This window comes from Giraffa tippelskirchi, chromosome 10, assembly GCF_054371585.1.
Source record: "Giraffa tippelskirchi isolate mGirTip1 chromosome 10, T2T-mGirTip1v1.2.pri, whole genome shotgun sequence".
Taxonomy (NCBI): Eukaryota; Metazoa; Chordata; class Mammalia; order Artiodactyla; family Giraffidae; genus Giraffa; species Giraffa tippelskirchi.
In genome coordinates, this window is record NC_137284.1 from 145397550 (window position 1) to 145424268 (window position 26719).

At 40.3% G+C, this 26719-nt stretch overlaps 1 protein-coding gene across 10 annotated transcripts in view; it reads left to right on the forward strand.

The window, feature by feature from the left end:
- TRIM24 (tripartite motif containing 24) overlaps window positions 1-26719 on the forward strand; it is a 351893-nt gene that overhangs the window by 94473 nt on the left and 230701 nt on the right. The window lies entirely within an intron of this gene.

Below are 26719 nucleotides of genomic sequence, written 5' to 3' on the forward strand. Positions count from 1 at the left end.
AAATTAAAAGACACTTACTCCTTGGAAGGAAAGTTATGACCAATCTAGACAGTATATTAAAAAGAGACATTGTTTTGCCAACAAAGGTCCGTCTAGTTAAAGCTATGGCTTTTCCAGTAGTCATGAATGGATGTAAGAGTTGGACTATAAACAAAGCTGAGTGCCAAAGAATTGATGCTTTTTAACTGTGGTGTTGGAAAAGACTCCTGAGAGTCTCTTGGACTGCAAGGAGATCCAACCAGTCCATCCTAAAGGAAATCAGTCCCGAATATTCTTTGGAAGGACTGATGCTGAAGCTGAAACTCCAATACTTTGGCCACCGTATGTGAAGAACTGACTCATTTGAAAAGACCCTGATGCTGGGAAAGATTGAAGGCAGGAGGAGAAGGGAACAAAAAGGATGAGATGGTTGGGTGGCATCACCAGCTCAATGGATATGTGTTTGGGTAAACTCTGGGAGCTGGTGATGGACAGGGAGGCCTGGTGTGCTGCGGTTCATGGGATCACAAAGAATCGGACATGACTGAGGGACTGAACTGAACTGAAGTAGGTTGGTCATAGCTTTTCTTCCAAGGAGCACACGTCTTTTAATTTCATGGCTGCAGTCACCATCTGCAGTGACTTTGGAGCCCAAGAAAATAAAGTCTGTCACTTTTTCCATTGTTTCCCCATCCATTTGCCATGAAGTGATGGGACCGGATACCATGATCTTAGTTTTTTGAATATTGAGTTTTAAGCCAGCTTTTTCACTCTCCTCTTTCACCTTCATCAAGAGACTCTTTAATTCCTCTTTGCTTTCTTCCATAAGGATAGTGTCATCTACATGTCTGAGGTTATTGATATTTCCTCCCACAACCTTGATTCATGTCACACATGTGACATGTGATACATTTCATATGATGTACTCTGCATGTATGGAGAAGGCAATGGCAACCCACTCCAGTACTCTTGCCTGGAAAATCCCATGGACGGAGGAGCCTGGTAGGATTCAGTCCGTGGGGTCGCTAAGAGTTGGACACGACTGAGCAACTTCACTTTCACTTTTCACTTTCATGCATTGGAGAAGGCAGTGGCAACCCACTCCAGTGTTCTTGCCTGGAGAATCCCAGGGACGGGGGAGCCTGGTGGGCTGCCATCTATGGGGTCGCACAGAGTCGGACACGACTGAAGCGACTTAGCAGCAGCAGCAGCAGCACTCTGCATATAAATTAAATAAGCAGGGTGACAACATCAAGGGTGACTGACTTAATGCATTCCTTCACAATTTGGAACCAGTCCATTGTTCCATGTCCAGTTCTAACTGTTGCTTCTTAACCTGCTTACAGATTTCTCAGGAGGCAGGTCAGGTGGTCTGGTATTCCCATCTCTTGAAGAATTTTCCACAGTTTGTTGTGATCCACACAGTCCAAGGTTTTAGTGTAGTCCATGAAGCAGAAGTAGATGTTCTTCTGGAATTTTCTTGCTTTTTCTATGATCAAACGGACGTTGGCAATTTGATCTCTGGTTCCTCTGCCTTTTCTAAACCCAGCTTGTACATCTGGTAATTCTCGATTCATGTACTGCAAACAAGAAATGGTGACTAGGAAAAGGTTTGTACCTGGGAGGGCCCCACAATAACCTGCTCTGTTTCACTATGTCAGCTAGTTTCCTTCTGTGTGTTAGTCACTCAATCCAGTCTGATTCTTTGAGACTCCATGGTCTGTAGCCCTCCAGGCTCCTCTGTCCATGGGATTCTCCAGGAAAGAATAATGGAGTGGGTTGCCATTTCCTTCTCCAGGAGATTTTCCTGACCCAGGGTTTGTACCCGGGTTTCCCGCATTGCAGGCAGACTCTTTACAGGCTGAGTCACCAGGGAAGCCTACTTTCCTTCTGGATTCAGCCAATGGGAGATACTGGCAGGCGATGGGAGGTCAGGAAACAGAGGAGAAAAGGAGAAGTCTGAGTATTTCTTCTGCCCTCTGTGACATACCAGGATGTGCTGCTGCAAAATATGCCTCTTTAGCATGTGGATTATGTTGTGCTAAAGGCCATTGAAAACCAGCAGGCACAAGGAAATCTCTAAAAACAAGGCACAGATTTTTCTTTTGTAAAGGAAATTTACATTTATAGAGTAAATTTCCATTTGTAAGGAAATCTTCGTCTCCTTTAGCAGGAAGAGGACTCATAACAAGCTTTATCAATGGAGAAGGCACTGACTTAAATCTGCATAACAAATCTTACTAAACATTTCTTGCTTACCATATTTTCCTTGGTCACCTTCCTATAACTTGCTTCCCCTGCCCAGAAACCCAAATCTCTCCCACTTTTTGTTAGTATTTATATCCAAGTTCTAAAGTAATTCTTTGAATTACTCATCTCTGGGCACTTCCCTATGTAAGGGAACCCTTTCCAGGGTGTTATCCAACATTCTCACATTCAGAAATGAATTGTCCAAGGAGAGACATGTACTGACAAAGCAAGAGACTTTATTGGAAAGAGGAGCCCAGACAGAGAGCAGCAGTATAAGGGAACCCAGAAGAGCTACTCTGCCATGTGGTTGTGGTCTCAGGTTTTGTGATAATGGGGTTAGTTTCCAGGCTGTGTCTGGCTAATTGTTCTGACTCAGGGTCCTTCCTGGTAGCACGCACATGGCTCAGCCAGGATACAGTCCAGTGAGAAGGATTCTGGGGGCATTGGTAGTGAAACTGTGCAACTCAGAATGGGACTTGAACCATGTGCCAAGCCTCAAATCTAACCAAAACCCAGACTGGGACTTGAACCCATGACCTTTAAATTGAGATCACACACCTGGTCTCAAGACTTAATGAAATTCAGTTTTTTGATCTCTCATTGCAGAATGAATTCAGTGAGAAACAGTGATATGTGAGAAGTGGATTTATTTAGAAAGACATACACTCCACAGAGTGGGGGCCATGTCAGAGGCCAGAGGCCCTGGAATATGGGGTGGTTACCTTTTATGCGGTGAGTAATTTCATAGGCTAATTCGTGGGAGTATTTTGGGAAGGGGGTGGGGATTTCCAGAAATTGAGCCACTGCTCACTTCTTGATCTTTGATGGTCAATCTCTGAACTGTCTGGGCACTGATGGGTATGTCGCTTAGCTTATGCTAATATATTACAATGAGCGTATAGTTAGGCTCAAAGTCCACTGAAAAGTCAAATCTTCCACCATCTTGGAGCTAGTTGGTTCTAACCAATTTTTGTCATGTCCTGTGGCTATGTCTTTTAAAGGTTGTGCCATGCCCCCTTCCCTCCCATTTCAGGAGGACATATGGAGTGGCATCTCTTCTCTCCTTTTGACCTTCCCCGAATTCTTCCAGTTGGTGGTAGCTTGTTAGTTCCCTGTTTCTTACCAAGACCTCCTGTTGTAAGATAACTCATGCAAGTGGTTACTATCTTGTCTGCCCAGGGTGGGCAGTTTCGGTCAGTGGTTCTCCTAAGGTAAAGAACCACGCACAGTCTCATAAACTTATGTTTGTTTTTCTTTATTGATCCATTTTTGGCCAGTCTAATTTATAGGGCCACAGCTAGAGAATCTAAGATGGTTGGAAGAAAAATACTTTTTTTCTCTCTCCCACCTGCAGCAGCTCTGGCTTTGGCTTCATTTCCTCTGGGTCTCCAAACCTGGCTCCTATAGTTTCAGCTTCTGCAGCCTGATCCTAGTATATAGGAAAATTAGAAAAGGTGTTCACCAGATGCTTGTTAAAAATGGTAAGGCGGATTTTATTCAAACTACTGCAGTAGGAATAGAGAGACCTTGATAAAGAACTGAGTTCAACTCTAGATACAGCAAAGACAACTGAGGATTTATAACCAAAAAGCAGAATGAAAGAATAAAGAATGGAAAAGTACTAAAAACATAAGGATAGGGGGAAATCCTTGCTCAACTGGTAGGGGGAATTCTTGTTCAACGGGCCTAATAGAATTTTTGTTAAAGGCAGACCAAGGACTTAGCTATCAAGATGAGGAATGGGGAATTTGATCAGCTGTGAAGGATTATCACTAGACTTACTTAACAGGGTTCTTGCTAAAACTGGGCTTAGCACACCAAAGACTTAGAAGACCAAGTAGAGAACTAGTCAAAAAGAAGTTCAAAGGAAATCATAACTAGACTCTAATGATACTGCCTTTGTTCCTCCAGCTGTGGCGGCATTGTTGCTTCATGCTACTGCTAGTCTCTGAGTTACCTCACCACCCTTTGGTTTCTCAACTCTTCCATCACATGTGTAATCAATTTCCTGCATTACATTCCTTTTATTTTGTTGTTATACTTGTTTATAAATTTTGACATACCTACAGAAAAGTACAAAATCCTAAGCTTGATGAATTTTCACAAAGTGAAAACACCTCCATGTAATCATCATCCAGATCAAGAATCACAAACATGATCAACATCACAGAAAACTCTCACTGGTCCTTTTGCAGTCACAGTTCTGCTAAGGTTATCCTTCTAAGGCCATAAATTAATTTCACCTATCTTTTTATTTCATATAAATTGAAGACTACATTATGTACTTTCCTTGTGTCTGACTTCCTGGCCCAAAAATATACCTGTAAGATTTATCACTGTGTCTATTTGTAGTTTGTTCAGTCTGGTTGCTATATAGAATAGAATTGTGTGAATACATCAATTATCCATCCTCTGGGTCATGAATATTTGAGTAGTTTCCAGATTTGGGCTTGAATAGTGCTGCTATAAACATTCTTGTACATTTATTTTGGTGACCATACTATGCATTTCTCTTGAGAATGTATATCTAGGGGTGCAGCTGCTGAAATCACAGATATGCTTATGTGCAATTTAGTGTATTCTGCTGGTTTACCAAAGTGGCTATACCAATTTACATTTCCATCAGCAGTGATGAAAGTTCCAATTGCTCCACATCCTCACCAATACTTGGTATTGCCTCCCTTTTTCATTTTAACCATTTTTATGTGTATGTAGTAGCATTGCATGATGATTTAAATTTGCATTTGTCTCATAACTAGTGAAATTGACCACCTACTTAAATGATCTCATTTCAAATTCTTATCTCATTTTTTCAGTTTTAAATATACATTAAAAAATACATAGAAAAAGTTCCTTTTTCTTACTTGATTCATACACCTAAAATGTGGGATAATAAATGTGTTGTTGTGTTTTCCTTCTTTTCTCCCATTCCATTTCTACTGCTGATATTAGTCACTTTTATCTTTCCTAGCATATTTGCTATTTTAATGCTTATCATTTTCTTATTTGATTTGTCATCTTTAAATTGTGTGCATGATTCCTAGTGAACATGGATAAGGTGGTCACTAAGCTTACACTACCTCAGAATTTCTATCCTCTCTTCCCCTCCAGTATCTTGGGGTTCCCTTGTGGCTCAGCTGGTAAAGAATCCGCCTGCAATGGAGGAGACCTGAGTTCGATCCCTGGGTTGGGAAGATCCCTTGGAGAAGGGAAAGGCTACCCACTCCAGTATTCTGGCCTGGAAAATTCTGTGCACGATCCATGGGGTCGCAAAGAGTCAGACACAACTGAGTGATTTTCACTTTCATTTTTCACTTCCCCTCCTAATTTTTGGCAGTTATATTATTTTTAGAATTTTAGAGTATTTTAGGATATGCCAATTATATATGTCTCCTAAAGTGAAAGTGAGAGTGTTAGTACTTCAGTTGTATCTGACTCTTTGCAACCCCATGGACTGTAGCCCTCCAGGCTCTTCTGTCCATGGGATTCTCCAGGCAAGAATACTAGAGTGGGTTGCCATTCCCTCCTCCAGGGGATCTTCCCCACCCAGGGATAGAACCCACATCTCTTAAGTCTCCTGCATTGGCAGGCGGGTTGTTTACTGTCTGAGCCATAGTTTCACTGAAAATGTAATTTATAGGGTTTGTTTTATTCTCCTCTTGTATTTCTTATTATTCTCAAAAATAGAAGGGCAAGTATGTGACTTACATAGCCATGTTTATATTGAAAGTCCAGAAACAGAGATTTTTGAAGGAAACTGAAGGTCAAGTTTCAAAATAAAGGAGTGAGGAAAAAGGAAATTTTTATCTTTCTGACAATATGTTAGGCAGCCTGACAATGTGTTCTATGAAAAAATGAGATTAATATCTCCAGTAAAGTCATTGTGAGTTTTTTGGTGCCCTTGAGGGTAGCTTTTGTGAAAAGATTACTTTAGAGATCACTTCTGTTTTCAAATTCAGTATTTATTTTTTAAAGCTACAAATTCAAAAAGTGAGTTGTTTCTTAGACCTAAATTTGTAAAGCTTATCATGCTATTTATAAATCCACAAATTTAAGCAATTATGTAAGGGTTTTTTTTAAAGCACTTAATATTGTAATCATTTGAACTGCCCTTTTACAATCAGTATATTTCATTTTTTAAAAAAGGATTTCAACTGTCTGATAAAAACAAACTTTCTAAGAACCCCTATAATTTATAAATCTAATATTGTAAATTTTTACATATTTGGAATGTACTCTTAAATCCTATCAAACATACTAAGAAAGTACTCAATCACACATTTTAAATTGTAATCCCAAAGCTGATATGCCAAATTACTCTCTAAAATGCCAAATAAGTTATTAAAACACTGCATATGCATATATGATTTCCAAACTTATGACAAAAATATTCACTGTATTGGATTTGGTCTACTTCATCCTCTCTATATTTAATTCTGTGTCTTCATAGGGTAAGTTAGTACACACCAAGGAGATACATTTGGTGTTATCTTTAAGGCTGGCTGACATTTTATATCAACAAGATGTTTAACTGGAACATGAGATCAGTTCAGTTGCTCAGTCGTGTCTGACTCTTTGCAACCCCATGGACTGCAGCACTCCAGGCCTCCCTGTCCATCACCAGCTCCCAGAGCTTACTTAAACTCACATCCACTAAGTTGGTGATGCCATCCAACCATCTCATCCTCTGTTGTCCCCTTCTCCTTCTGCCTTCAATCTTTCCCAGAATCAGGGTCTTTCAAATGAGTCAGTTCTTCGCATCAGGTGGCCAAAGGATTGGGTTTCAGTTTCAGCATCAGTCCTTCCAGTGAATGTTCAGGACTGATTTCCTTTAGGATGGGATGGTTGGATCTCCTTGCTGCCCAAGGGACTCTCGAGAGTCTTCTCCAACACTACTGTTCAAAAGCATCAATTCCTTGGTGCTCAGCTTTCTTTATAGTCCAACTCTCACATCCACACATGACTACTGGAAAAACCATAGCTTTGACTAGACGGACGTTTGTTGGCAAAGTAATGTCTCTGCTTTTTAATAAGCTGTCTAGGTTGGTCATAACTTTTCTCCCAAGGAGCAGGTATTATTTAATTTCATGGCTGCAGTCACCATGTGCAGTGATTTTGGAGCCCCCCAAAATAAAGTCTGTCACTGTTTCCCCATTTATTTGCCATGAAGTGATGGGACCAGATGCCATGATCTTAGTTTTCTGAATGTTGAGTTTTAAGCCAACTTTTTCACTCTCCTCTTTCACTTTCATCAAGAGGCTCTTTAGTTCTACTTTTCTTTCTACCATAAGATGCATGAGATGCAGAGCTTCAAATACCTGGGAGCAAGTTTTCCCACTTTTTGCACTGCCATTTTGAGTCTTTCTCTGTTGTCTCTAAGTCGATAGGGACACTTAAAAGTGTGCCATTTGGATGGATAAACTTACAGCCCTGGCTCCCAGTCTCACTTACTTACATTACCTAATTACCAGGTCAGATATGTCTACAGTTTCCACCAAAATTGATAATTTAAGCTTGTTTGGATTCAGCTAACCTAGTTTACTGTTTTATTCTACTCTGAATGATTTCCATGTCCTTTCCATCTGGTAAGACAACATTTTTAGATTCATAATACATTGAAATGAATGATGTGAATTTCTTATGTCTGTGCCTGACTTTGTTTTCACAAACCTAATGATTTCACAAATTCTAATGACATGAATTAAAAGTAACGATAAGACTGTTCTTGGGGGCTTCCCTGGTGGCTCAGTGATAAAGAATCTGCCTGCCAATGCAGGAGATACAGGTTCAATCCCTGGTCCCAGAAGGTCCCACATGCCATGGAGCAACTGAGACTGTGTGTCACAACTATTGAGCCAGTGCTTTAGAGCCCAGGAGCCACAGATACTGAGCCCATGTGCTGAAACTGCTGAAGCCTGTGTGCCCTAGAGCCTGTCCTCTGCAACAAGAGAAGCCACTGCAATGAGAAGCCCATGGACTGCAACTAGAGAGTAGCTCCCTTTTGCCACAACTAGAGAAAAACCCACACAGCAATGAAGACCCAGGACAGCCAAAAATAAATAAAGAAAATTGCCTTAAAAAAAAAAAACAAACTGTGCTTGGTCATCGATTATAATTGTATGAGGGAAGTTAAAGGGCAAATTTTGTTTTTCTTTATTTTTGTTAACTTGAAAATACTCCAGTTAAAGAACAAACCTGTAGCATAAGCTCTTGCTGTCCGTGCTATGATTCCTAAGAGGTCCTTCTGGGAAATTTCAAGAGAGGACACAAGTTATCATTGGCCATTTCAGAGACCAATATTATGATATGAGAACAGAAAGTTGGGAGTTTTATTTCCCAGGATATGATGACCTATGTACCTAATAATAGAAGAAATATAAGAAAGCTGTCGTCTTACTGACAGAAAATGAGGATCTTCCAAATAAGGCAGTGAAAGTGGATCCTCAATGCGGTTTGCTGCAATTAGGACCTGAACTTCTACTCTGTCTCCAAGATTAGCCCTCTCCCTGGCAATCTCTCATTACTTAGAGCTGCCAACCTCACGCAGCTGCAGCTCTAACACTCTGATCCATTTGGAACTGCTCTTAATAGCCCATGACACTATTAAAAGGAGATGGAAGATTTTATGCAACACTAAAGGCTAAGGTATAACCAAATGAAATTTCAGATGGAGTCACATATACCTGATTATACTTAGTTGCTGGGAGTTGCAGGACCCTGCCTCACCTCCACTCCATGGGCCTGACTTCCTTGGATAATTGCAGAGAAATTCTACCCAGGCAGGGGAGGAAAATGTTGCCCACAGTACAGTCTATCTTATAAGCTGTTTCAGGATATCAGCTGTATAATACAATAACACTGATATTTAATCTAGAAATACATATCTATAGTACATGATGAAGAGGGTGGAGATTTGAAAATTTCCTAAAGAAAATCAGTCCTGAATATTCATTGGAAGGACTGATGCTGAAGCTGAAGCTCCAATACTTTGGCCACCTGATGTGAAGAACTGACTCCTTGGAAAAGACCCTGATGCTGGGAAAGATTAAAGGTGGAGGAGAAGGGGATGACAAAGGATGAGATGGTTGGATGGCATCACCGACTCAACGGACATGAGTTTGAGTAAGCTCCGGGAATTGGTGAGGACAAGGAAGCCTGGAGTGCTGCAGTCCATGGGGTCGCAAAGAGTCGGACACGAATGAGTGACTGAATCGAATTGAACTGACTGCCTCCAAAAACCTGCTATATAGGTGGGGTGGGGTTGGGCGGAGAAATAAGGAGGTGGGGGGACTTCCCTGGTTGTCCAGTGGCTAAGACTTTGCACTCCCAATGCAGGGACTTGGATCCCTAGTCAGGGACTTAGATCCCACATGCCACAACTAAGACTGGGTGCAGCCAAATAAATGATAAATGAATAAAAGATTTTTTAAAGGAGGGGGAAAGTGAAAGTGTTAGTTGCTCAGTCTTGTCTGATTCTTTGCAACTCCATGGATTATAGCCCGCCAGGCTTCTGTGTCCATGGAATTCTCCAGGCAAGAATACTGGAGTGGGTAGCCATTTCCTTCTCCAGGGAATCTTCCTGACCCAGGGATTGAACCCAGGTCTCTTGCATTGCAGGCAGTTTCTTTACCACCTGAACTACCAATGAAGCCCAAGTAGGGGGAAGTCCTCTGAAAAAGTAGTTGAAACTGGGGTATTTTTCCTGAAGAAAAAAGTGTCAGAACAGACAAGACCTCTCTCAACATATTGTATTTATTTTTTTTAGTGGAAGGAATACAGGCTTTTAAGCAGATAAATGAAGCCTAGAATACTCTTCAAATTCCTACCCATTATATCCTTAAATAAGGGAATTAAGCTGTGTAAGCCTCAGTTTTCTCACAGATGAAACAAGAAACACATTTCATAGGGTTCCTGTGAAAATCCAACAAGATGACAAAGCATCTAGAAGAGTCTGACACAGAAAAGATATTCAACGTGTGTTGGTCAATTTTATGTGTCAACTTGAAGAGTGCTTGGGATGAGGTTAAATCAGTGAATTTTGAGTAAGCAGCTTGTCTTCCATAATATAAATGGACCTCATCCAATCGGATGAAGGCCTAAATAGAATAAAAAGACCAGCCTCCCCAAGGAACAGGAAATTCTTCGGTAGACTGCCTTCAGACTGGAACAGCTACATCAGCTTTCCCGGGCAATCAGACTGCAGGCCCGCACTGCATACTTGGACGTGTCAGCCTCTGTAATCACATGAGCAATTCCTTCTTTCTCTCTATTGATTCTGTTTCTCTGGAAAACGCTGACTAACATACAACAGTTACTAGTTTCCTCTTTGTCTTCAAATTTCAAAAGAATTATTTTGTGATGCCGACTGCATAGGAAGACTTGAAAAGATCGAGTAATGTGGTAGCAACAGACTTATAAACAGGTGTGTCCAATGGTAGCCAATGACTGAGAATTAACCACAGTTACTCTGCCAAGCACAGCAAACTATTCCAGCTCCCCGAGCAAGAGTTTGACCACACACACAATCTCCAGATGCACAGATTGGCAAGGGGCAGGGGAAACGGGCCACCACCTCTGCAAACTCTTCACTGCCTCTTTCCACCTCACAGAGTCATCTGCCTGGACCCTGAGCTTCACTCTGGGGATTGGTCAGCTCTTAGATGTGTCTGTAGGCCAGGCTGCCCCAGCTGCTGCAGACAACCTGAAGACTGTTCTATGGCTGATTTTGTAGCATAGAGTATAGCTCATGTCTGGATAAACCTGGCTTTCATGCTTCAGCAGTTCAGCTAATGAACAGCCTTGGCACATGTACAATGCAGCTTTGTGCAAATGCTTTCCTGATAGATCCTTGCTAAGTAATAGGCAGTGTAACATGAGCTACATGTGCTCAGACTCCATAAATAACCTCCGCCTAACCTCCATTGTCACCTCCTGGGCTGCACTGCAAAGCACCTCTCAGAAACATAGAGATAAAAAAAGACATCATCCTTGCCCTCAAGAAGCTCCTACTAAGTCACTGGTTGAGAACAGAACTGAGCAGCTAAAACCAGTATGTGGTATAATATAAACCGGTATGTGGTTTAATGTGGTATGTGCTATAATAGTGTTACCAAACTGAACTTGGTTCTGATCGCCAGCACACAATAAAGCCTGTCTGCTGCTGACACCGGGTGTGGCCAAGGAAAGTAGAATGTTTATTTAAGGTACCACACAAGCAGTCCAGGTCAGCTCATGCTCAAAAAGCCCAAACTCCTCAATGGGTTTCAGGGAGGCAGGCTCCAAGGCAGAAGACTGTGTGAGGTGGAAAGAGGCGGTAAAGAGTTTGCGGAGGTGGTGACCCGTTCCCCCTGCCCCTTGCCAACCTATGCATCTGGGAGATTGTGAGTGTGGTCACTCGCTTGCTGGTAATCTTTAGTTGTGGCATGTGGCATTAGTTCTCTGACTAGGGATTGAACCTGGGCCCCCTGCTTTGGGATCCCAAAGTCTTAACCACTGGGCCACCAGGGAAGTCCCCACTACACTTTTATTTTGGCAAAAGTATTCAGGTAGTAACAGATTCAATTTCACTTATGCTGTACAACTTCATTCAACAGAAAGTTCCTGTTACTAAAATGAAAGAGTATAAAGAGATCTAAGAAGAAAAAAAAAAAAAGAAAGATATCTAAGAATGTTATGAGACAAACTTGTTAATCATTTTTTCAGTGAGATAGAGTGTAGCAAGAATTTGCACTGATACATTCCTATCGTCTACCGGATAGCTAATAAATGCTTCCAATATATCAGGTACTTTGTATGTTAAATATTCATTTAACCCTCAAAACTAACTCATGATATATGTATGATTAGCTACATATTTATGACTGATGAAACCGAGATTCAGGGAGCTGACATCACTTGCCCACATTCACATAACTATAATAGTGGTGGCAGTGGTATTTGAATGACATATATCAGTCTCTCAGAGCACTTGCTCTTACCCACTATTACAGACTGCTTTCTTGGTTTCATCCTAACTGTATAATTCAGAAGCCAAATTTCATAATTTCTTGGCAGGATTAACACGCTATTTGAAGATATTTTAACAGTTTAATGAGGCCAGTAATTTGGAGGCAAATGAATAATTTCTCATCTTAAAAATGACATAAGCAATTAGAGTATAAGGTATAATATTAATCAAGTATATTTTAAGTGGAAAGAGTTTAGCTTCTCTGAAATGTTGGTATAATTAATTTTATTATGAAAAATGTATGTGTGTTAAAGTGAATGAAACAACTGGATTTTAGGAAAGAAACACTATTAACAGGAAACACATCCAGCAAATTGATGGGTTATTGGTCCATGTGGAAACTACCTAGGTGAAGCTGTGGATATTTTTTTTTAATCAGTGAATGTTGTACAAAAATACACAATGAAAGGAGGTGATAGCTCATAGAACAACTTCATATGAGGCTATCTGTCTTAAGAATGGTGACTCATATGCCTCCCTTGCAGAAGAAACATCAACCGAATAACATAGGCAGACCTGTTGTAGTCCCACTAAACACCTGAAGCTGCCTCATTCCAGAGCAAGTCTTTCGAGGAGGATATATGCTGCTGAGGCTACAATAAGCTTCTCCGAAGCACTTCTGAATTTTCTGTTTCCATAGGTGCTACTTCCTAAACTGATATATGCTGGGAAAGCACCCACAGACAAGGTGATTCTGCTTTCCTTTTCACCATCTTCCTTCTCAAGCTTTAGAAAGGAAAGGCATTCCTGAATCTTACCCTGCAGTGTGAAAACCTATGGGACATCTAAGAAAGGCACAAGTTATGATATCAGTCTTGGTGATCCTCCTTAAACAAAAGTATGAGGAACCCAAAGTAGGGCATCATGTCTTTTCTTGACTTATATTAGGAAAGGAAGGAAAATGGTGTGAGAAATGGGGATGCTGGACAGCACGGGTATTGAATTATATCCTCGGCACTGAGAAGGAACTTTGAGACTGAAAAACAAAACAACTCCAGGAAGTGCACTTTATTTGGGATAATTTACATACAGACGGGATCAGGAGAAGGATAATCCAGAGGCATTCACAGCTGCATGCTGCACCACTGAAAGCCACACAAAGGGTGTACAGGGGAATTTAAAGGGGCCAAAGCTAAAGATAGAATCTGACTACTAGGGAAAAACACGTTTACACCCTTGGGAACTAAGCTTTCTTCTTCCCCCTCAGGGATCTCATGACCATTATGCCTCCATTAGACATCAGCATCAGCAGAGGGCATTCTCCTAGTTTTCACATCAGGCTAAGGCAAGAGTAGAGGTTGATAAGGGGCTTATCAGGCTTGGGTGCATTTCTTGTGAGTAGGCTAAAGCTCAGTCATGCAGAAAGAGGAGAGGGTAGGACTATGGGCCTGAGATGGAGCTGACAAAATGATCCCAGAGTGGTTCAGCCACACAGGGTATTTTGGCCCACTCTGGGATGCTCTTGAAGGAAACCAGAATGTCACCTGTCAACTGAAAGAAGAATGCACAATGTAAGAATAGTGAGTTTAAGTTTTTCCTAGGGTCTCACTGAGAACTATAGCCTGGGGGATGGCTTGTTTAGGAGCTCTGAGGAAGCTGTTCCGAAGAGGTAGGAGAGAGGCCAGTTTATACGTGATTTCTGGCTAGGGAATCATGTAGTCAAGCATGCATCTTTGTATGGGACTTCCCTGGCAGTCCAGTGATTAAGACTTTGCACTTCCACTGTAGGGGTTTGATGTTTGATCCCTAATCAGGAAATCAAGATCCTGCATGCCAGGCAGCATGACTCAAAGGGAAAAAAAAAAGTATATATCTTGGTAAAGATTACTGCTAGTTACAAAGCACAGAGATCTCTAGTTGATGATTTCAGTGTTTTTCTATGCATGGGATGAAGCAGGTATCTGGGTTCATTAAAAATTCTTCCTGAGGAACTTCCCTAGTGGCCCAGTGGTTAAGAGTCTGCCTTACAATGCAGGGGACAAGGGTTCGATCCCTGGTTGGGAACTAAGATTCACACATGCCACAGAGCAACTAGGCCCGCACACCACAACTACTGAGCCTGCATGCTCTGAAACCCATGTGCTGCAACTAGAGAGTCCATGTGCCGTGATGAAGGATCCCAATGACAACCAAGACCCAATGCAGCCAAATATATAAATCAATATTTAAAAAAAATAAACAAACCTTTTCCTGAAATACACATCTAACTATCTAGGGGGCCTGTTTGTCCAAAGCACAAAGCACCCTGTTCTCACAATTTCCTCTGTCTGTTGGTCAGAGACTGTAACAGGTTAATCCTGGTAGAATTGGGTGAAGAGCAAAAACGTTCTTTTTTTATCTTGCTTTACGCACCCTGAAATAGTCCTCTTTTTTAAAAAATTTATTTGTGGCTGTGCTGGGTCCTCATTGCTTCCAGCAGTCTTCCTCTAGTTGTGGTGCGCAGGCTTCTCATTGGGGTGGCTTTTCTTGCTGCGGAGTACAGGCTCTAGGGGCACAGACTCAGTAGTTGTGGCACATTGGCTTTCTTGCTCTGCAGCACATGGAGTCTTCCTAGACCAGGAATTGAACCCACGTCCCCTGCATTGAAAGGTGGATTCTTAACCACTGGACCACCAAGGAAGTCTAATATTCCTCTTTGATGTAAGAATTATTTTAGCTAAAGTCATTTAATAAGCAGCAAATACAGGAAAAATTCTCCACCTTCCTCTATTTGTGTTAGAGGAAACATAAATTCATAAAGGTGTCCCTCCTCCATCTCTACCAGGAAGGACAAAAGTTGTCACTGGAGACAACTTAGACCCTCGTCAACTGGAGATGGCACCAGAAGAGTGTACTTAACAAACTACTAACTAGCCTTGCTCTACCTTAAAGTGAAAAAAAAGGAAATCACTCAGTTGTGTCTAACTCTTTGCGACCCCATGGACACCAGGCTCCTCCATCCATGGGATTTTCTAGGCAAGTATACTGGAGTGGGTTGCCATTTCCTTCTCCAGGAAGGATCTGCCTTAGTCTCCCACATATTTGTCTTCATAATCTTCCCTTAGACACTTAAGGTCCTTTTCCTTTGAGTATCTTGTCACCTCTCTAAGAATTTATTGTCCCTTTGCTAAGAAGCTGTATAAGTTCAACTTCAAATCTTTTGAGTTACTGATCTCTGAAAACTCCCACGTGTTATAAACTTGTTTGTTTTTCTCTCGTTCATCTATCATGTGTCAGTTCAATGTATAGGGCCCTAGCACTGGATGGAGATAGGAAGAGATTTTTTTCTCATCTATGTTCTGAAACCAGGTATATTTTATTATTTGTTTATTTATTTTTGGCTGTGCTGGGTCTTCGTTGCTCTGCGGGCTTTTCTCTATTACAGCAATTGAGGGCTATTCTTGTTGCAGGGCACAGGCTCTAGGGCATACAGGCTTCAGTAGCTGTGGCACATAGGCTCAGTCATGGCTCCCAGGTTCTAGAGCACAGTCTCAATAGTTGTGGCATAGTTGCTGTGCAGCATATAGGATCTTCCTGGATCAGGGATCAAGTCCTGCATTGGCAGGTGGTCTCTTCACCACTGAGTGACCATAGAAGCCCTGAAATTAAGTATATTTTAAAAGAAGATGCTAGGAATAGCTCTGATATTTGTATAGTGACCACGCCTTTTCCTTTTATCCAAGAATGTGTCACTTCCCAGGGAGAAAACTTCTGCGAACAAAGACAATGCAGTAAGAGGTAGTGAAGGCAGTAGTGCATTATTTAGGCATCAAAGGTTGGCCTGACTCCATAAACTATCTGTCCATCTATCTTTTTATCTTAGAATTACAATAGTTCACATTTATGAATTTTAAAATATAAAGGGAAATAATAATATGTTACAAGGTACATCTTTATATTTTCAGTGACAAGAAAGAGCTTAGTGAATATCCTCATACATGTTTCTGCTATCTGTTTTGCATGATATAGACAGCTTCTTTAATAAGTGGTGCTGGGAAAGCTGGAAACCTACATATAAAAGAACATCCTCAAAATGGATTAAAGACCTAATGTAAGACCAGAAACTATGAAACTCTTACAGGAAAACATAGGCAGAACACTCAATGACATGAATCAAAACAAGATCCTCTAGACCCACCACCTAGAGTAATGGAAATAAAAACAAAAGGAAGCAAATGGGACCTGAGTAAACTTAAAAAACTTTTGCACAGCAAAGGGAACTATAAGCAAGGTGAAAAGACAATCGTCAGAATGAGAGAAAATAATAACAAATGAAACAACTGACAAAGGATTAATTTCCAAAATATACAAGCAGCTCATACAACTCAATACCAGAAAAACAAACAACTCAATCAAAAAGTGGGAAAAAGACTTAAAAGTGGGAAAAAGACTTAAACAGATGTATCTCCAAAGAAGACATACAGATGGCTAACAAATACATGAAAAGATGCTTAACATCCCTCATTGTTAGAGAAATGCAAATCAAAACTACAATGAGATCACCTCACAGTAGTCAGAATGGCTGGTCAAAAAGTCAAAAAGTCTACAAACAATAAATGCTGGAGAGGGTGTGGAGAAAAGGGAAGGCTCTTGCACTGTTGGTAGGAATGTAAATTGATACAGCCACTATGGAAGACGGTATGGCCATTCCTTAAAAAACTAAGAATAAAACCACCATATGACCCAGCAATCCCACTCCTAGGCATATACTCTGAGGAAACCAAAATTGAAAAAGACACATGTACCCCATTTTTCATTGCAACACTATTTACAATAGCTAGAACACGGAAGCAGCCTAGATGTCCATCGACAGATGAATGGATGAAGAAGTTGTGGTACATATACACAATGGAATATCACTCAGCCATAGAAAGGAATGCATTTGAGTCAGTTCTAATGAGGTGGAAGAACCTAGAACCTATTATACAGAGTGAAGTAAGTCAGAAAGAGAAAGACAAATATCGTATTCTAATGCACCTCTATGGAATCTAGAAAAATAGTACTGAAGAATTTGTTTACAGGGCAGCAACAAAGAAACAGACATAAAGAATATACTTATGGACATGGGGAGAGGGGAGGAGAGGGTGAGATGTATGGAAAGAGTAAGATGGAAACTTACATTACCATATGTAAAATAGATAGCCAATAGGAATTTGCTGTATGGCTTAGGAAACTCAAACAGGGGCTCTGTATCAACCTAGAGGGGTGGGACAGGGAGGAAGATGGGCAGGAGTTTCAAAAGGGAGGGGATATATGTGTACCTATGGCTGATTCATGTTGAGGTTTGACAGAAAACAACAAAATTCTGTAAAGCAATTATCCTTCAATTAAAAAATAAATACATTTTTTTAAAAGAGCATGAATCAGAATATTCTCTAACGCCATACAGAAAAATAAACTCAAAATAAATTAGAGACCCAAATGCAAGTCCAGAATCCATAAAACTCCTAGAGGAAAACATAGGCGGAACACTCTTTGACATAAATCGCAGCAAGATCCTCTTTTACCCACCTCCAAGAGTCATAGAAATAAAAGCAAAATAAACAAATGGGACCTAATTAAACTTAAAAGCTTTTGCAAGGCAAGGAAGCTATAAATAAAATGAAAAGACAACCCTCAGAATGAAAGAAAATAATTACAAATGAAGCAACTGACAAAGGATTAAGCTCCAAAATATACAAGCAGTTCATGCAGCTCAATATCAGAAAAACAAACACCCAATCAAAAAAATTGGTGTAAGACCTAAATAAACATTTCTACAAAGAAGACTTACAGATGACCAACAAACACATGAAAAGATGCTCAACATCCCTCATTGTTAGAGAAACACAAATTAAAACTACCATGAGGTATCACTGCACTCTAGTCAGAATGGCCATCATCAAAAAATCTACAGATAAAAAATCCTAGCGAGGATATGGAGAAAAAGGAACTCTCTTGAACTGCTGGTGAGAATATAAATTGATATAGCCACTAGGAGAACAGTATGCGATTCCTTAAAAACTAGGACTAAAACTACCATAAGATCCAGCAGTCCCACTACTGTGCTTGTTGTTGTTCAGTAGGTAAGACTGACTCTTTGCAACCCCATGGACTGCAGTATGCCAGGCTCCTCTGTCCTTCCCTATCTCCCAGAGTTTGCTCAAATTCACGTCCATTGAGTCGGTGATGCCATCTAACCATCTCATCCTCTTCCACCCCCTTCTCCTTTTGCCATCAATCTTTCCCAGCATCAGGGTCTTTTCCAGGGAGTCAGTTCTTCATGTCAGGTGGCCAAAGTATTGCAGTCTCAGCTTCAGCATCAGTCCTTCCAATAAATCTTCAGGGCTGATTTCCTTTAGGATTGACTGGTTTCATATGCTTGCTGTCCAAGGGATTCTTCTGAGTCCTTTCTAGCACCACAGTTCAAAAGCATCAATTTTTCAGTGCTCAGCCGTCTTTATGGTCTGACTCTTACATCTGTACATGCCTACTGGAAAAAGCTTAGCTTTGACTATGTGCCTTTGTTGGAAAAGTGATGTCTCTGCTTTTTAATATGCTGTCTACGTTTGTCATAGCTTTTCTTCCAGGGAACAAATGGCTTTTAATTTCATGACTAAAGTCACTGTCCACAGCGAATTTGGAGCCCTAGAAAATAAAATCTGTCACTGTTTCCATTTTTTCCCCTTCTATTTGCCATGAAGTGATAGAAAAATCGAGAGAATTCCAAAAAAAAAATCTACTTCTGCTTCATTGACTATGCCAAAGCCTTTGACTGTGTGGATCACAATCAACTGTGGAAAATTCTGAAAGAGATGGGAATACCAGACCACCTTACCTGCCTCCTGAGAAATCTATAGGCAGGTCAAGAAGCAGCACTTAGAACCAGATATGGAACAACAGACTGGTTCCAAATTGGGAAAGGAGTACCTCAAGGTTATATATTGTTACCCTGATTATTTAACTTATACGCAGAGTACATCATGTGAAATGCCAGACCGGATGAAGCACAAGCTGGAATCAGATTGCCAGGAGAAATATCTATAACCTCAGATATGCAGATAACACCACCCTTATGGCAGAAAGCAAAGAGGAACTAAAGAGCCTCTTGATGAAATTGAAAGAGGGGAGTGAAAAAGCTGGCTTAAAACTCAACATTCAAAAAACGAAAATCATGGCATCTGGTCCCATCACTTCATGGCAAATAGATGGGGAAAAAATGGAAACAGTGCAGATTTTATTTTCTTGGGCTCCAAAATCACTGCAGATGGTGACTGCCGCCATGAAATTAAAAGGCACTTGCTCCTTGGAAGAAAAGCTATGACAAATCTAGACAGTGTATTAAAATGCAGAGATATTACTTTGCCGACAAAGGTCGGTCTAGTCAAAGCTATGGTTTTTCCAGTAGTCATGTATGGATGTGAGAGTTGGACCATAAAGAAATATGAGCGCCGAAGAATTGCTGCTTTTAAACTGTGATGTTGGAGAAGGCTCTTGAAAGTCCCTTGGGCAGCAAGGAGATCAAGCCAGTCGAACCTGAAGGAAATCAGTCCTGAATACTCATTGAAAGGACTGATGCTGAAGCTGAAGCTCCAACACTTTGGCCACCTGACATGAAGAGCTGACTCATTGGAAAAGACTCTGATGCTGAGAAAGACTGAAGGCAGGAGGAGAAGGGGATGACAGGATGAGATGGTTGGACGCCATCACGGACTCAATGGACATGAACTGGAGCAAGCTCTGGGAGTTGTTGATGGACAGGGAAGCTGGTGTGCTGCAGTCCATGGGGTCGCAAAGAGTTGGACATGACTGAGCGACTGAACTGAACTGATCGAATTGGATGCCGTGATCTTGGTTTTTTAAATGTTGAGTTTCAAGCCAGATTTTTCACTCTCCTCTTTCAACTTCATCAAGAGGCTCTTTAGTTCCTTTTCACTTTCTTCCATTAGAATGGATGTTGTTGTAAAGTTGCTCAGTCATGTCCGACTCTTTCATGGCCCCATGGACTGTAACCCACCAGGCTCCTTTGTCCATGGGATTTTCCAGGCAAGAATACTGGAGTGGGTCGCCATTTCCTTCTCCAGGATATCCTCCTGACCCAGAGATCAAACTCGAGTCTTCTGCTTGACAAGTAGATTCTTTACCACTGAACCAGCTGGGAAGCCCCATTAGAGTGATATAATCAGCGTATCTGAGGTTGTTGATGTGTCTTCTGACAATCTCAATTCCAGCTGTGATTCATCCAACCTCAGCATTTCTCATAATGTATTCTGCATAGAACTTAAATAAGCAGAGTGACACTATACAGCCTTGTATCCTTTTCCCAATTTTGAACCAGTCAGTTGTTCCATGGCTGATTCTAACTGTTGCTTCTTGACTCAAATACACATTTCTCAGGATACAGGTAGGGTGGTTGGGAATTCCCATTTCTTGAAGAATTTTCCACAGTTTGTTATGATCCACACAGTGAAAGGCTTTAGCATAGTCAGTGAAGCAGAAATGGATGCATATCTGGAATTCCCTTGCTTTCTCTATGTTCCAATGGATATTGCCAATTTGATCTCGTGATTTCTCTTTCTTTGAAATCCAGCTTGTACATCTGGAATTTTTTGGTTCACATACTGCTAAAGCCTAGCTTGAGGGATTTTGAGCATTACTTTGCTAACATGAGAAATGAGTGCAACTGTATGGTAGTTTGAACATTCTTTGGCATTGTTCTTCTTTAGGATTGAAATAAAAACTGATCATTTCTAGTCCTGTGGCCACTGGTGAGTTTTCCAAATTTGTTAACATATTGAGTGTAGCACTTGAACAGCATTATCTTTTAGGATTTGAAATAGCTCAGCTGGAATTCCATCATTTCCACTAGCTTTGTTTGTAGTGTTTGTGTTAGTCACTCAGTCATGTCTGACTCTTTGTGACTCCATGGACTGTAGCCTGCCAGGATCCTCCATGAAATTCTCCAGGCAAGAATACTGCAGTGGGTTGCCGTTTCCTTCTCCAGGAAATCTTCCTGACCCAGGGATGAAAACCAAGTCTCCTGCATTACAGACAGATTCTTTACTTTCTGAACCACCAGGAAAGCTTCCTAATGCCCACGTGACTTCACACTCCAGGATGTCTGGCTCTATGTGAGTGACCACACCACCATTGTTATCCAGGTCATTAAGACCTTTCTTGTACAGTTCTTCTGTGCATTCTTGCCACTTCTTAATCTCTTCTGCTTCTGTTAGGTCCTTACCATTTCTGTCCTTTATCATGCCCATCCTTGCATGAAATGTTCCCTTGATATCTCCAATTTTCTTGAAGAGATATCCTGACATGTTCTTATTGGATTTAAGGGATCTTAGGGGAATAGGTTGGCTATTTTGTGGTAAATAATGCACTTTACAGTGATGGTGTTCAAAACACACTACCCCCAAATATGGCACCCTGGCATATTGAATATAAATAGCTGAGGAATTTTGAGAAAATAGCAGAAGCAGGAAGGTCAGACTGACCTCCACCACCTAGCTAGCCCTTCTTTCCTAAAACAAGTCATAAATCTCCCATGTGAGAGGCACCTTCCCTCTGCCAGGAGGCAGAAAGACATTCTTATCATAAGAGACAGGGAATTTGAGGCCAAGGAACAAATTGTGTTAAACTATTATCTTCCTATTATCTTCCTAGTTACTTCTTCACCATTGACTGCCTCTAGCCTAAACCTTTTTTTCTTGTCACATCATCACAAATGAGTTGCTTCTTTGTCTAGAACATATAAAAGCTCATACTCTGGTCATTCCTTTGGGTCATCATTCTCTTGGGAAGACTCCCATGTACGTGTAAAAATTTCATAGAATTTTTATGCTATTCTCTGTTAATTTATTTTGTCAGTTTAATTTTTAGACCCAGCCAGGGTATCTAAGAGGGTCAAGGAAAAAACTTTTTCTTCCCCTCTGTCAGCAGTAATTAACACACTTTTCCACTACTTACACTTTTCCACCACTTACTAATGGTCCAATAATTTTCTTTTTGCTGTTAAGTGCCATGAAGTAATTTAAAGTTTTCTCTTAAAAACATACTTAAGTATGGGGATAGGCTGTAATGTTCCCCAAGTACAATCTAGGAGGCTCTGTTCTGACTTTCTGTAAACTATTTTTATGAAGAGGATCACTATGTACAATGGAGAATAAAAAGCCCTAGGATATAGTGAATGAAAAAAGCAAGGGCTTCAAACCTGCTGTATCATTTGACTTTATTTTAAAAGGAGAGGAAGTCAAGATATGCAAATACATTTGCTAGTATTTGTGAAAAGAATCATAATGAGGATAAATCAGAAACTGATCTTAAAAATGTTTGTGGTGGAGGGATAGGGTGAAGAAGATAGAAATGATGCGGTCAGTGGTCCCCAAACATGGTCACCTACAATTCCTCTTTTCTCTGTACATTGAGGTTGTTACTCCAAGCAAGAGGTGGGCTGGCCTTTGACCTACTTTGACAAGTGGAATGTGACAGAAGTGACACTGTGTCAGTTCCAGGTCCAGAACTTAAGAGACTTGACAAGATTCTGCTTTCCTGGAATTCTTTTGCCATGTTATAAAGAAGTCCAGACTATACTGAAGAGAGCCACATGGGAAAACTTGTGAGATGTGACATCATCTTAGGGAGAAAGTGGCTACTTGGAGAAAAATTTGAAGTACTTAAGCCTCCATTTATTTCCAAGGCCCCAGACTGTGGAAAATTCTTAAACTGATGGGAATACCAGACCACCTTACCTGCCTCCTGAGAAATCTGTATGCACGTCAAGAAGCAACAGTTAGAACTGGACATGGAACAATGGACTGGGTCCAAATTGGGAAACGAGTACCTCAAGGTTGTATATTGTCACCCTGCTAATTTAACTTATATGCAGAGTACATCATGCAAAATGCCTGGCTGGATGAAGCATAAGCTGGAATCAAGATTGCCGGGAGAAATATCAATAACCTCAGATATGCAGATGACACCACCCTTATGGCAGAAAGTGAAGAGGAACTAAAGAGTCTCTTGATGAAAGTGAAAAAGAAGAGTGAAAAAGCTGGCTAAAAACTTAACATTCAAAAAACAAAGATCATGGCATCCGGTACCATCACTTTATGACAAACAGATGGGGAAACAGTGTCAGACTTTATTTTTTTGGGCTCCAAAATCACTGCAAATGGTGACTGCACCCATGAAATTAAAAGATGCTTGCTCCCTGGAAGAAAAGCTATGACCAACCTAGACAGCATATTAAAAAGCAGAGACATTCCTTTGCCAACAAAGGTCTGACTAGTCAAAGCTATAGTTTTTCCTGTAGTCGTGTATGGATGTGAGAGTTGGACCATAAAGAAAGCTGAGTGTGAAGAATTGATGCTTTTGAACTGTGGTGTTGGAGAAGACTCTTGAGAGTCCTTTGGTCTGCAAGGAGATCCAACCTGTCCATCTTAAAGGAAATCAGTCCTGAATATTCATAGGAAGGACTGATGCTGAAGCTGAAACTCCAGTACTTTGGCCACCTGATGTGAAGAGCTGACTCATTGGAAAAGACTCTGATGCTGGGAAAGATTAAAGGCAGAAGGAGAAGAGAACAACAGAGGATGAGATGGTTGGATGACATCACTGACTCGATGGACATGAATTTAAGCAAGCTCTGGGAGTTGATGATGGACAGGGAAGCCTGGCATGCTGCAGTCCATAGAGTCACAAAGAGTCAGACACGACTGAGCGACTGACCTGAGACATGTAAGAGAGAACTTCTTATGGATTCCAGCTCAGCCCAGTGCTAGCTTAGTGCTATCATATGAGTGACCCAAACCCAAACCAAGTACGATAGAACTGTCAGAGAAACTCACAAAATGGCAAGAAGCAATATAATTGCTGTTTAAACCTCAGGTACTTAATTATGCAGCAAAAGATAGCTAATACATGAAAATAAGACTTCTTTTTTTTTTTTTTTTTTTAGAAAATAAGACTTCTTTGACTAAATCTTTTTTGTATTATAGAAACCTTTGAAATGCTTAAATGCTTTAAAAATCCAAAAACATGGAATTCCCTGGTGTTCCAGTGGTTAGGGCTCTGGGCTCTCACTGCCAAGGGTTCAATCCCTGGTTGAGGAACTAAAATCCCACAAGCCACAAAGTGTGGCAAAAAAAAAAATACAAAACCAAATTAAACCAGGAAGACAAAAGGCAATTCTTAAAGCTGAAAACAAATTGAAATAAATTGTCCTAACTCCCAATCAAATTGCTAATATAACTCTGATGAGAAAATGATTATTTTAAAATATCTCAACACTCAGTGCTTTGAATGTATATTCAGAGTAGGAAGATAAAAAGGATTGCAAAGAAATTTTAAATTTTACTTGGCAGTTTAATTTCCAGTGGTTGTACTACTACTACTATTACTATTATTCATATTATTATCATGTATAATAATATAAATATGCATAAAAACAGTCTTATGCATATTATAAGAAAAAGCAAATGTTAATTTTATTTGGAAGCAAGTAAAATAAAACCAAATTTTATTTTCAGTGTAAGAGGTAAAAGATATATTCATTTGTTCATTTTCATTGCACTACTATACATTTATGATTTTTATATATATTTTTCCTGACTTGGTCCAATTAAAAGTCCAAGAAGCAATAGTACTCTCCTAGCACTGGGCATTTCGAGGATCCAGAGTTTGTTGTCTAAATATAGGTTTACATTAAAGGGAACCAGTATTCCTTAGGAAAATGACTGATTCTAGGGAATATTACTAATTGATGCCTAAGACATTTTGTTGACATAAAAAACAAAGAAGAGTTCAAGGGCCAGGCTTTCCTGGTGGCTCCGAGGGTAAAGAATCTGCTTACAATGTGGAAGACCCAGGTTCTATCCCTGGGTCGGAAAGATCCCCCGGAGAAGGGAACTACCCACTCCAGTACCCTTGTATGAAGAATTCCAAGGATAGAGGAGCCTGGCAAGCTACCGTCCATGGGGTCATAAAAAGTCAGGCATGATTGAGAGACTAACACTTTCACTTAAAAACCTGATTAGTAGAGCTACCTCTGGTTAAGATTGGGACAATTTTTCCGATTCTTTTAAGGGCTTTCCAGGTGGCGCTCATTGTAAACACCTGTGTGCCAGTGCAGAAGACATAAGACAAGCAGGTTTCATCTCTGGGTCAGGAATGTCCCCTGGAGGAGGGCATGGCAACCCACTCTAGTATTCTTGCCTGCAGAATCCTATGGACAGAGGCGCCTGGTGGACTATAGTCCATAGGGTCACACAGCGTCAGACACAGCGGAAGCCATTTAGGACGCATGCGTACTTGATTTAAATGTTTTTGAATATGTGAAAATCTACTGAATTGATCAAAATACTCAAAAGGAAGAAAACCAAAATGCAAATTTAAAAACAAAACAAAGCTAGAGGCACATTAAAGCCTTGTCACCATTGGAGAGAGCTATTGTATCATCTCCTTATCCTAATGAAAGGAAACATGGCAAGCATTTTTCTTCTGTTTTTATTAGGATTTTATTTTTTCAGAATAAGCAAAGAGGCCCAGAAAAGGAAGCAATTGACTCAAGAAGGAATCATCAATGATATTCAATAGAATTAAAGGATAATTCCATAATTCCAAAGCATCATTCCACCATTTACTAGCTGGTTTCAAGGAAAAGACAGCTGGCAATGAAGGACTGAGAAGTCATCACCTTAATCTATGATTAACATTGGCATATTAGAGTGTGACCACCTAACATTATGGGCCTCTTGATGTGATGCAATGTGAAAGGCATGGCATCTCTCATGAACTATTCTCACCAACTATATTTCACCTAAAAACAGTCAAGTCTTCACAACTTTCAGATCTAAATGGAGGTCAGGGTAACAACAGTTTAAATGACATGAGGAAGCAGTCAGATAAATCAAGTAGATAGAATAGTCTACAGGACAGTAGTTTAGATGCACTCAACAAATACAAATAGATACATCTTTTAGCAAGTCAGATGATTTCCAATTATTTGCCTAACAAAATTAGAACGCTTAATTGAGTTGCCAACTGGTAACTCATCAAAAACAATTTTGAACAAAGAGACCTGTATGACTTTTTCAAAAATAACTCAGAAAGCATCCAAAGAATTGATTGGCATCTCTGTAAAAAAAACCCTTCCATTTTCATCTACATATTCATGTAATCACATTTTCTCAATGCTTATTTCTATAAAGATGAAAAATAGACATAGGATAATGCTGAGCCCTCAGTCATTTTAGCAATAAGTAGCAATTTAGACACAGATAAATGAAATAATTGGGGAAGGAGCACCATCCATCTTATTAAGAGATTCCTTCCCATTAATTTTTTACTTTTTATATTTTATAATTATTCATCAAAATGTAAAATATTTATGTTGCTCTGATTGTGAATTTATAGATGTTGTAATGATAACCCAATCAAGAAGAGTTTTTTCACATTAAGAGCTAAATCATCAGAATCTTTAAAAATTATTTATATATATGCATATACAGTCAATCCTTTGTT